Below are 13296 nucleotides of genomic sequence, written 5' to 3' on the forward strand. Positions count from 1 at the left end.
AATACTCCAGGTGCAGTCTCACCACCTACAACTGCAGTAGAACCTCCTTGATCTTAAACTCAAATCCTCTCGCCATGAAGGCCAACATGCCATTAGATTTTGTCACTGCCTACTGTACCTGCATGCTTGCTTTCAGTGGAGAAAATGCAACAACCAATCTGCACTTACCAAGCACCAAACACAAACAGTCATGTGAAATTGATCAAATGGTTGATTTATTAGATAATTAGGGGGAAAATACCTGCTGGATATCAAGGAGATTTGTACAATTCTTTAAAATGCTGTTATAGGAACTCTCATGTCGAGTAGAGCAGCAAATTCATTGCCTTAACATGTCATTCAAAACATAGTATCATTTGATTTCCTGCATTAAATGAATAATGCTCTAAAGAATTATCCAAGCTTTTCATGTCAAGTCTCTGGAACCCAAACCTACAATCCTCTCATTCAGAAACAAAGGTGCTATAGACTGAAGGGCCTGTCCCACTTGTGCCGTCACTTACACGACAGGCCGGTAGTGACTGACGTGCAACGGTCCCGTGAGAATCGCGCGCGTCATCATGCATCCGCACAGCCGTCTGGAGCGCATGACGTCATTTGAAGAGACATAAAATGCTGGAGTAACTCAGCGGACCGGCAGCATCTCTGGAGAGAAGGAATGGATGATGTTTCGGGTCAAAACCTTTCTTCAGTCTCCAGAGATGCTGCCGGTCCCGCTGAGTTACTCTAGCATTTTGTGTCTATCTTCAATCTTCTTGGCACCGCTCTGGGAGTAGGAGTGGGGGCGGATCCGGATCCGCAACGGCCGTGAGCCCCAGGTGGAGCTCGACGATTGCTTGCCTACTTCTGCTGCTGTTGGAGGTGAGACGTTGCGTTACGCAGGGTCTTGGGCCTGTCCCACTTTGGCTGTCAGTGGCGTGCAAAGATTTTGTTCAGGACGAAGTCCACACCCCTCCACGCTCCTCCACACCACTCCATGCGCCCATCCCGCGCTACCCACGCACTACCCACACGCTAGCAGGTCGCGTAAATGACACGTGAAGGACAGCCGTGGGACAGGCCCTTGAGCCATACCAGACCCAGACAAGGGTATATAAATAAATATTATGACTGGAATTAACTGGTAATGGAGTGCTAACACCTAGTTCAAAAAGGCCATTGTAAGAGGTAAGAGAAATTGATGAGGGTCAGTAGGCTTCAGGGATGTGTTCCATGGGATTGCTTAGACCAAACAGCTGGGAAATGAGAGGATACACAAAAAAAAAGAGTTCAGGGTGAAATACAAAACTGAAGGAATTTTCAGCAATAACTTAATAACAAGTCACAGAATTTTGGCTAACTGTAGTTAGTTAAGGTTAGTTAGAGAACGGCAGACCAGTGGAGAATCTTTGAAATAGCCAAGCTCTAAACATAAGTGTACAGGTTTCAGTGAGGGAAGGGCTGCATGCCAAATAAAGAAGAGAAATATTGCTGAGGCAGCAGTTAATACTCTTGCTGATGGAAAGTATGTGGGGTTTAAAGCTCAGATCAAGTTCATAGAGCATGCCCAGCACAATGAATAATGTGGCTTAGACTGAGATCGGCACATCCAAAGGGATGAAGTTAATGACAAGGAAGCAGCATCTGTAGCTGGCACAGATGGCAGTCATTTTGTAATTGCGAATGCTAAAAATATGACGCCTTCAGAATGTGATATCTGACAAGCATTCTCACAGCATGAAGAAAATCAGGGTGCCATCAGAAATGTTGAATGAGTGAAAGTGTACATATGGAAGTTGATTTCCCTGTCAGTGGCATTAACCCAGAAACTATCATAATTCATGTCCACGGACCTTGTTGCCAAGGAACTTTAAATGATAGAACCTTAAACACTCTTTCTGTAAGGAGCAATTACAGATTTGAAAGGTTACAGTTCCTGTGGCTTTCCCATAGACAATTACCAGGATTTCCTGAATAGCTGTGAGCTACATTCAAAAGAAACAAGCGTACAAATTGAATGGATTGTCCAGAAGTCATTTTTTTCCTTCCTCAAAATCTACGGACCTGGTAAATTTATAATATTTATACTGTGTTAGACGTGGGTCATAAATTTATTTTAAATTATTTATGACCAATGAGTGGTTTAAAAAAAATGTTTGCTGTTAAGATAGGGGGAAACTAATTCATTTTGAACATAACATTTGCTGTTAAGTTGTTGCCTTACAATAACATGCCTCAAAAGAACCAAAATTCTCAAATAACTTCTTGAAACTGTACACCCAAACTAATGATATCCATCTCTTTTGTACAAGCTCCCAACTATTATTCACTTGACATTTGTGAAATTAATGTAATCAATGGTCTTGATCTTTTCCACGCAGCATTTCCAAGCCTGGACAGGTACAAGGACGAGTTCTGGTCAGGAAATACCGTGCAGTATGTATTTTATCCAACGGAATTCCGATCTGGAAGCCAGCCGAGTTATTAGGCTTAATTCTCTATTGGTTGGGCATTTCTCCACAAGAAAGCTGCAGAATACAACTGGGAGTTTTCCTGTTGTTTGAGTTCCAGTTCATGGTGAGTGGAGCTGGGGGTGGGACGGGGATGATTGTGTGAGAAACATGCAGCCTGGAGAATAAGAGGACTGATTGTAGGGAGTGGCTGGTGATATCAGATGTTGGTTATCCTTGATGCCTGAAGCATAGAGTCTCAATTAAATATTTTAATTCAGAAAACCACATCCTATGAATGTTGAGCTAAAGGTGCCTCTAGTTTTATTTTCCCCCAGTGTTGACTACAATGTCCAAAGATTGTGAACCAGTATGTCCCAATTTTATTTTGATTGGTTTCATGCATAATAAATAATATACTTCCAAGGAACATGACATCAGCTTCAAACTTCTGAAGTTACTTTATCCAGATTATTCTCTTGCAAGAAGTATTCAAGGTATATTTCTTTAATGCATTTGCTTACATTACACTAAAGGAATAACTCAGGTCTAAGCTTATCCTTGTCCAAACTGTGTGGAACCACTGGTTGGAGTTTCAGTGAACATCTTCAATCTCTCACTACTAAGGCACAAGGTCCCCACCTGCTTTAAAAGGACATCCATTATACTGGAAGGTAGACAAAAATGCCGGAGAAACTCAACGGGTGAGGCAGCATCTATGGAGTGAAGGAATAGGTGACGTTTCAGGTCGAGACCTTTCTTCAGACTGGTACAGCATAATACTGGTTCACTCGTAGAGCAAAGCAACATGCCTGTGTCTACCAACTGATGGTATAGTAATCCATGGTGATGAATTGCTTGGAGGGTTGATGAATATCAACTCCTGCCTTTGTGAGGGCCTGGACTCACCACAAGTTGCGTACCACCACAAGGCATCGACAGGAGATCTGGCTGATACTCCAGTCTGCATTGGAACACTTAGGCAGTAAGAACACATAGGTAAGGGTGTTGTTTATCGACTACAGTTCTGCATGCATCATCATGACTCCCTCTAAACCCATCTACAATCTCAGGACACCTTGTCTCTCCTCGGCCTTATGCAATTGGATCCTCAACCTCCTTGTCGGCAGATTACAATCAGTCTGAATTGGCAACAACACTTCCTCCTCAGTGAGCACCTAGGATGTGTGTACAGTCCTATGCACTACTTTCTCTGTGACTGTGTGACCAGGAACAGCTCCAACACTAACTTTACATTGGATGATGATACCACTGTTGTTGGATGGTCGTGATGAGTCAGAGTACAAAGACGAGATTGATAATCCGATTGAATGATGCCAGCACAAAAATCCTGCTCTCAACATTAGCAAGGTCAAGGATCTGATTGTTGACTTCAGGAGGGGAAAGCTGAGGATCCATGAATTTGTCTTCATCAAAAGGACGGCATTGGAGAGAGATAGCAACTTCATGTTCCGAGGTGTGCATATCTTTGAAGATCTGTCCTGGGTGCAGCGCATTGATGCAATCAGAAAGAGATCTCATACACACCTCTGCTTCCTTTGAAGATTGAGGAAATTCGGTATATCACTGAATGCTCTCTCTAACTTCTACAGGTAGAGAACATACTGACTGATTGCTTCAAGGTCTGTTTCGGGAGCGAGTACATCCAGGAATGAAGGAGGCTACAGAAAGTGGTTGACATTACCCGGTCCATCATGGGTACTGACCTCCCCATCATCGAAAGGATGTACAGGAAGACTTGCCTCAAAAATTCAGCTAATATCATCAAAGACCCATATAACCCTGCCATGTGCTCATCTCGATGTTACCATGGGGAAGCTCTACGAGCCTAAAACCATGACCTCCAGATTTAAGAACCGCCGGTTCCCAGCAACCATCAGGTTATTGAACAATGCACAACACCAACCACAACCCAATCTCAGCAACAATGATCTGTTAAAGACTTTGTTTTAGTTGCACTACATGGCTGCGGTTTTGCACTATTGTGGTCTGGTTACCGGATATTACTGATTATTAATTTATTGTACATTTATTTATGAATTATTGTATTAGTGGATCTGTAAATTTGCAGCAAGTAAGAATTTGATCTTTCAATGGAGGTACACATGACAATTAAACACAATTCAAACTTACCTCGATGGGATTACTGTTCACAAAGGTTCTTCCATAGACTCTTCCATCACTTGCCCATTCTTGTTCCAAAAATAAGATGAAACACAGCTCCCTCTCTTTTAGAGCTCCCTACATACTGCTTTAAAAACCAAGGATGCATTTAACAAATTCCACCCCATCTCTGCCCCTTACACTAAGAGAATTCCAGTCAACATTGAGATATACTGGTACAATGCATCTACCAACTGTTTCCTCTGGTCTTTAGTTGAATGTGTCACAAGTCTCTGAAAGCAATGGGGTTAAAAATATTCCTTCTAGGTCTTTGCAATGGCCTGGTAAGAGTCTTTGTCCTTGGATTTGTAGCACCAAAAGACACACCAATGTCTTGAATGTGCCTGGGCCTACCACAATCAGAGTGCAGTCCTGAACTACTACCTACCTACCTCATTGGTGGCTCTCGGACTATCCTTGGTCAGACTTTACCTTGCACTTAACATTATTCCCTTATCATGTATCTATCTGTAAATGGCTCAATTGTAATCATGCATTATCTTTCCGCTGACTGGACAGCACGCAACAAAAGCTTTTTTCACTGTACCTTGGTACACGTGACAATAAACTAAACTAAACCGATACACTGACCACCAATGATAACATCTTCCTTTTGTTTACCACATACTGTATTCTGCCCCACTTGCCTCAACAACATTGTTCACCATGAGGAATATATCTACTCATTCCATGTACAGGGCAACTGTTGTAGTTTCTTGTATTTCTTGAGCTATGCAATACTTGCCATCCTTAATGCTCTTTGGGGAGAATCTCCTATATTAACTTCATACCTGGTGGTTTCTGGATACTCCCTTAAGCAATAGCGTCTCATTTTTTTCCCCATTGTCCATAGACTTATTGGTGCTGATGGTTAATAAGGAATACAACCAAGGTACAGCTCCTAACATAAACATTCTCTATTGAAATCAATCAACTCAGAAGTGACTGGCTGATACAATGGAGGCACGTTGTATATTGCAAATTATTGCAAATACAGGTGCACAACCTTTTATCCGAAAGCCTTGGGACCAGACACTTTTCGTAATTCAGAATTTTTCGGCTTTCGGAATGGAAGATTTTTAGCGTAGATTTTAACGGCTGGCTCAGTGGTAGAGTGCTCGGCTCATATCCGCAAGGTCGCGAGTTTGCGCCTCGATCCCGGCAGTTACTCGATCGCGCGTTTGAGTCTTCAGTGTAGTTTTTTCTTGCAGAATAGGAGAGAATAGGGAGGGTTAGGCTGGGATCATTCTCTGCGAGATGATCTTAGTGCGGGAGACAAGTGTAGGAGAGGTGTACTGACTGTGTGGGCAGAACTTTGGAAGTGATTGCCCACCATTCTCAAAAGCCGCTGTGTCTCCCTGTCCCTCCAACTCCAGAGGAATCCGCTGCCCGATGGGCCGCTACGGCGACAAGTGGCAGTTCGCCCACAGCCCGAGCTGCACCCCCTCATCCGCAACCTGGGTTCCTCTGGAGTTGGAGCGGGGCTGGGCTAGAGTTGCTGCTGGCTGTGAGTCTCTTGGATCTCCGTGCTTGCAGTCGGTGTCCCGTTGGTCCTGACGTCTCCAGTCACTCCCCTGGAATGGAGCTGAGACTGGGAACTGTACCGCCCTTGCCCCCTCCCTCTGCAACTGCAAACAACTACACAGTTCCCAGTCTCAGCCTCCTGTACAGGGGGGTGGCCGGAGCGTCACAGCCCGAGCTGCGCCCCCTCATCCGCAACCTCAAGACCAAGACGCACCTTGCACACCATCAGCTTCTGTCCCTACGGGGAGCGTGTTCCTCTGGAGTTGGAACGGGGCTGGGCTGCTGCTGGCTGTGGGTCTCTGGGATCTCCGTGCTTGCAGTGGGCCTGGGGGCCGGTGTCCCGTTGGTCCTGACGTCTCCGGTGACTGGCACTGGCTCCGACGTGAAGACAGTGCAAAGCCCCCGCGCCGGTGCAACGGGGGGGCGACTGGAGAGGGGAGGGGAGGGGTCACACACATGGCCGGGAAGCAGAGGGGTGTATGTGGGGTGAAACTGAAGGGAGCGACAATCTGCTGCTGCCTGCCCGCTGAGTTAAAAAGTTCCCACGCAAGACTCACGATACAGTGTGTATCGTGAGTCTACCGTGGGAACTTTTTAACTCAGCGGGCAGGCAGCAGCAGATTGTCAATTATTAACCCTCCCGCGCAATATACCCTCACCTTTTTTATGAATGGGGATTTAGTTCCCCTTTCTTCGAGGACCGACCGGAGGTTCCGATATCACTTCTGCGGGCCGCCCTCGGTGAACGTCTTCAAGGACCTTTCTTCAAGGACCTAAAAAATGTCGCTATTCGGAGCTTTTCGTTATTTGGATCTTCGGATAAAAGGTTGTGCACCTGTAATCCTGAGCAAAACACAAAGTGCTGGAGGAACTCATTGAGTCAGGCAGCATCTGTGGAGGGAATGGTCAGATTATATTTCAGGTCGGGACCCTTGTTCAGTCTTGATTGGCTGATACAATAATATATCAGAAGTCAGTCCACTTGATGAACTCAATTCATAATGGTATACTTGGATGTATAGGGTGATTTCACTAAAGGTCACTGGAGCGTAGATCCGCACCCACGTGACCAAAATTCTCAAGTGGAGGACACTCGAGGGTTCGGTACATGTTAGTGGATGGGAAAAAACGCATTTTCCCACCCGTTAAAAACATAGAAAACGGCGAGGTTGTGAGCTGCAATTTACTGTGCCAGTCGGGGTGACCGTGAGGCACAGCTACCCAGATTTACAGGGGGAAAAAAAGATAGCAAGTAAGGTAAATTCAAGAGGGAACTGAAGGTGCCAAACTGGCGGAAATGAACAGCCGACATTTGCCGTGGATATTTACAGGTCCAAAATATCGGGAATTATCGCGTTTGCTCGCTGAATTTCATCAAAAGTAAGGCATTATTAACTTACTTTTGATAAATTCAGCGAGCAAACGCGATAATTCCCTATATTTTGGACCTGTAAATATCCACGGCAAATGTCGGCTGTTCATTTCCACCGGTTTGGCACCTTCAGTTCCCTCTTGAATTTACCTTACTTGCTATCTTTTTTTCCCCCTGTAAATCTGGGTAGCTGTGCCTCACGGTCACCCCGACTGGCACAGTAAATTGCAGCTCACAACCTCGCCGTTTTCTATGTTTTTAACGGGTGGGAAAATGCGTTTTTTCCCATCCACTAACATGTACCGAACCCTCGAGTGTCCTCCACTTGAGAATTTTGGTCACGTGGGTGCGGATCTACGCTCCAGTGACCTTTAGTGAAATCACCCTATATACAATTGGCATTTTTATAGCAAAATATACTTTTTTTTTTAAACTGGATTTCCCAGCCAGTGTCACTTTCTCACACTATTTATCTTAACGTCCATTCCTGTAATCATTAAGCTAGCTTCAAGCAGATATAATAACCACTCTGGGGAAGTCTCAACTCATGAGTGATAAGACTTGGCCAATGATTTACGGATGTGTGCAAGGTCCAAAGATAGGTTAGGCAAGCCATAAAGACCAGCTTAAATGCCATTTTAATACATGCTTATCCAGCCGATATTTTACATAAAAGTGGATACCAGCATAACTGAGATGACCTTTAAGGCAAAAAGAAAATCAATACACAGGTGAAAATTGATAACGAGTAATTAATAGAAATGAAACTACAAAATAATTTGAATGTCCTACTATTCTAGTTTACAGAAGTTTTATTTTTAAAAAGTACAGAGGAAAATAAATAACGGCTTGTACATGAGACAGAATGGTTCTGAGCACAAATAACCAATCTAAGTATTTTAAAATTGTTTGCTTTACAACAGAAGTAACCAATGCCATAACAAAATTATTTTCATATGTATTTTGAATCATACATATTTATTTTGATTTTGAAAGCAGTTACACATAATTGGATTAAGTGAATCTGTTTAATATCATTAAAATATTAATATGTTTTGCTATCTTTTTAAAAAAATACACATGATAGGATCTTAATGAACACTGTCCTTACAATGTGATCTTGCAACATTATACAAGTATTTCTGTCAATTAATTCATCGTTACATGTTATTGTAAAGAACTTTAAATCGCAGAAAACAAGCACTATAACCAAGTTGGTCTCTGCCGCTGTTTATGTTTTCCCACCTTACTTAATTTAACTCTGGCAGCATCTCTACCTGATTTTTTTTTCCACATCAATGCAGTACCCCTTAAATATATGTTTGTTAACTAGCATAACATTTAGGTGCAGTAGCAAGTTCCACATTCTCCACCTTGAGTAAGCAAATATAATCATCATAACACCGTTAGGGCTGTTCTTAGTATTCCTTCAAAAGCAAGCTGTCCCAATAGTTTAGACTTTCTAGATACTTCTTATGCTTTATAGTTTTGAGAACACTCTTATAAATCATCTTAATGCTTCATTCAATACCTCTATGTACTTTGTTTTCATAATTTAGAGCCAGAATTGTCCAGTCCCGATCCCGACCTAACCAACATTTTATACATCTAACCCGACTGCCCTTCTTTTGAAATGCATTCCTTATTGTTCAGCCATCCGTTACTAATTGTTTCTTAGCAGACTTGAATGGGTGGAAGAAATCAGCTGGATAAAATTTATTTTTTATGTTTATACATGTTATACTTTCTGTGGTCCAGATAGAATTAAAGGTTTTAACTTCTATCGTAATAACACAAGATGGTATGATGTTAGATCCAGTATGTATATATTTTTAAATTTCTCTTCATTTCCTGCCACTAACTATTAAAGTACAATATTGCAAGCTACTGCAATATTCTGGTACTTGGCCACAGTGGGAAATTGCCAAGTTAATGAGGTTTGTTCAAAGGATTGATTCTGTTTTTCTTCAAAAAATTCACATGCGTACTTTATCAGCAAGACTCACTGCATTACAGCTTTAGTCACTGAGTAAGGAGAAGGGCCAGAAGCTGGGCTTCTCTCAAATTCAAGGTGTCGTCAATTACAACACATCCATTGTTGGCTGAAATGACCTAATTCAGCACGTAATCAAACTGAAAATCTCCTGATCACGATGGCTTGACCCTACACTGGGCGGAATCTTTAAAGAAAACCAATTGTAACATGAACAATTATTGCAGGGTATTGAGAGAAATATATTTTTTCCCTTTTGTGCAGCCTCTTCCAATCTTTATGATGATTCAGAAGAAGGGTCTCGAACAGAAACGTCACTCAGTCCTTCTCTCCAGAGATGCTGAGTTACTCCAGCAATTTGTGTCTACCTTCATATACTCTCTATACTCTCTAGAATTTAGGAGATTGAGAGGGGATCTTATAGAAACTTACAAAATTCTTCAGGGGTTGGACAGGCTAGATGCAGGAAGATTGTTCCCGATGTTGGGGAAGTCCAGGACAAGGGGTCACAGCTTAAGGATAAGGGGGAAATCCTTTAAAACCAAGATGAGAAAAACTTTTTTCACACAGTGGTGAATCTCTGGAACTCTCTGCCACAGAGGGTAGTTGAGGCCAGTTCATTGGCTATATTTAAGAGGGAGTTAGATGTGGCCCTTGTGGCTAAAGGGATCAGAGGGTATGGAGAGAAGGCAGGTACGGGATACTGAGTTGGATGATCAGCCATGATCATATTGAATGGCGGTGCAGGCTCAAAGGGCCGAATGGCCTACTCCTGCACCTAATTTATATTTTTCTATGTTTCATGATGATAATGTCATGGAGACATATGGTGGGAAACACTCCATTCTACCCTCCATACCCATGACACTCAACAAGTACATATCCATACTAATCAGAGTGATAGCTTGTATTCCCTTAGCCAGTATGATGCAAAGTATTTGTGTTATCAATGTGATTGGACCAACTAATGTTTAACCTGGTAGATACAGGTCCCAAAAATCATTGGCCTTTCAATCATGGTAATTTTGGTAAGAGTCCTCTGATGTGCTCAGTGTTTCATCAAGGATTCAGGTAGGTCGAGGGATTTCCATTGGGCATGAGAGAGGACAAAGGAAATGTGAAATCCTATGCCATGAATTCCAGCTGTTCTGACTTTTAGAGGACCGTAATTTTAGAGGCCATAATGGAGTTCAGTTTGGGGTTTCACTATCAGTTTTGAAAGGCTGCTTTTTCTTCAATTATTTGTAAGCAGTAATTTTTAACGTAGTCACTGCATAAAAAATATTTGTTTCCCTTGAGGAGTAAAGGTGAATAATTACACTGCTTTTTGTCACCAGGATCCTCTGCAATATGTGCCACTGCTGCTGTTGGATGCCTGCATTCCTACCGCAGGTATTCTATATCCTAGTAATCCTACCGTGGTCAGGGAAGAAGAATCCCAATGGATATGTTTAAAGATTATGGATAAAGTGCAATCTCAACATGAAATAAAGTGCTGGAAAATGTGATTAGTATAAATATGTACTTGATGATATGATGATGCGTGGATATGGTGGGCTGAATGGACTGTTTCTGTGCTTTATGTCCCCATGACATTAACATCGGGGAGTTTCCCATCAATCAGCCCATAGCCGGCAATGCCTTGGCATTTCAAGTGCCTCAGCTAAATATTTATTGAATGTTGTATTGAGCACCTACCTCATTCATCCCCTCAGGCATTAGATTCCAGGTTTTGCTAACGCTCAATGTGGAAAATACCGTCCTCAAATCCTTTCTAAATCTCCTTTTCCTTTCCTTAAACCTACACCTTCTGGTCATAGACACTTCTGCAATGGTGAAAGGTTTCTCATTATCTGCACCATCTGTGTCCATCATTATTTTGTACATCTGAATCAGGTCACTGGTCAGCTCTATCTGTTCCAGAGAAAACAAGCCCAGCCTGCCAAATTTCTCCTCTTAGCTGAAATGCTCCAAACTGGGCAACATCTTGGTAAACCTCCTCTGCACCTTTTAAATTGCAATCATATCCTGCAAACTCAACACCAAAAATATATTTATTTCACATATGTGTTGCATTTTACCCACAATGTTTAATTATATCCATTGGGATCCTTCCTCCCGAGCCCCAGTAAACCTTCCAGAAGATAGAATACTTGCAGTAGGAATGCAAGCATCCAGCAGAAGTATGTGCACATACTTCAGAGGAACCAGGAAGAAAGGGAGTGTTTTCATTCATCTTTAGAGAATATTGTTTTTATGCAATGGCTAACATAAAAAAATACTGCTTGAAAATAATTAAATAAATGGTATCCCTTCAATACTGGTGGTGTACGCCTAAACTGAACTACATTACAAACCACATTAGGTCTAAAGAAGGACCTTGATCTTAAATGTCACCTATTCCTTCTCCCCAGTGATGTTGCCTGCCTACTGAGTTACTCCAGCATTTTGTGTCTATCTTCAGTGTAAACCAGCATCTGCAGTCCCTTCCTATACATTATGAACCTATTCTTATGGTCAGAACAGCTGGAATTCATGACAGGGTTTCACATTTCCTTTGTACCCTTTCATGCACATCTCGTATGCGTATGTGACGAATAAACTTGACGACTTGATCTATGGGCATCACTTGACTTAACTTAATACTTGGTGGAAAACTCAGTACATCAGAAGACTCATACCAAAATTACCTTGAATGAAGGGGCAACAATTTTTGGGGCCTGAATGTACCAAGCTAAATAATAGTTTGGCCAGTCACAGTGATAACACAGTGCCACAAATACTTTGCCTGATATTGGCTAAGAGGACACATGCTATCACTCTGATACAGGGACCGGATTCATTTTTGAAACACGCGGATGCCATTGCCATGAAGTAATTCCCACGACACATGTCAATGAGGAATGCTGTTACCTCAGAGGTAGGAGATAAGCTTAAAAGTCTTTCACCATTGCCATATCCTCTTGATTGCTTAATCTGTAGTGTTGCTAGAATAGGACATGATGAAAACTGGGCCCTCCACTTCTTTGCTCTCAAGAAAATAATTTCTCCTTCATGGTGGATATTTTAGCACAGCTTTATTAAATTTGAGCCAAACATAACACAAAAGACAATATTACATTTTGTGCTGTGCAGATAGTTCCGCCCCTTGATCTTTAAACTTTTTTTTTGCTAGCGGCCGTAAATCCAACTTGAATGAAAGCATCTGGTGATGTCTCATTTTATCTCTTGCTGTAATAAAGCCAACAGCAGAATTTGTGATCTGTTTATACCCAGAACAGCACTCAGCTCTTAAAGGAAACAGACTGCTTTTCCTGTCTATTGTAAGATTCTGCAGTTGAGACATATTTACATCCTAAATCTCTCATAGTCTACATGACTCCTCTCCCCTCCCCAATCTCCCAAACATCCAAGTTTCATTTAAAAAATAAAATAAAATCAACATTGCAGATATAAAGCTCTTGGAGACTCCCTTATAGTCTAAGCATTTCTAATCAAATATCACAAGATGTTTGTCACCACACATAGAAAATTTAAAAGGCCTTGTAGAGCATGCATTAACCTCAGCACAGCTAAATTCATAAGTGTTGAATATCGTATTTAAATCACATTCACCATAAGTTTTGATCGTGAGGTACCTATCTTTAGGCTGGGAGATACCTGTGATTTGGGGGGGGGGGGATATATCTACATAGCATGAACTGCAGGGAAAATATAATATTCACACAAGAAAGAATTGAACCTAAAAAAACTGCAGAGGCTGGAAATTTGAATTAAAATAGAAAGTGTTGGAA

General features: G+C 42.0%; 1 long non-coding RNA gene across 1 annotated transcript; it reads left to right on the top strand.

Annotated features, from left to right (window-relative positions):
* The first annotated feature begins 1571 nt into the window (after positions 1–1571).
* LOC129701672 (uncharacterized) lies at positions 1572–12801 on the top strand. Its single transcript, XR_008724247.1, has 3 exons — positions 1572–2046; positions 2361–2556; positions 10840–12801. It is a non-coding gene; the product is annotated as an uncharacterized LOC129701672 (long non-coding RNA).
* Positions 12802–13296: the final 495 nt, after the last annotated feature.

The sequence above is a fragment of the Leucoraja erinacea genome, chromosome 11 (assembly GCF_028641065.1).
Source record: "Leucoraja erinacea ecotype New England chromosome 11, Leri_hhj_1, whole genome shotgun sequence".
NCBI classification, from domain to species: domain Eukaryota; kingdom Metazoa; phylum Chordata; class Chondrichthyes; order Rajiformes; family Rajidae; genus Leucoraja; species Leucoraja erinaceus.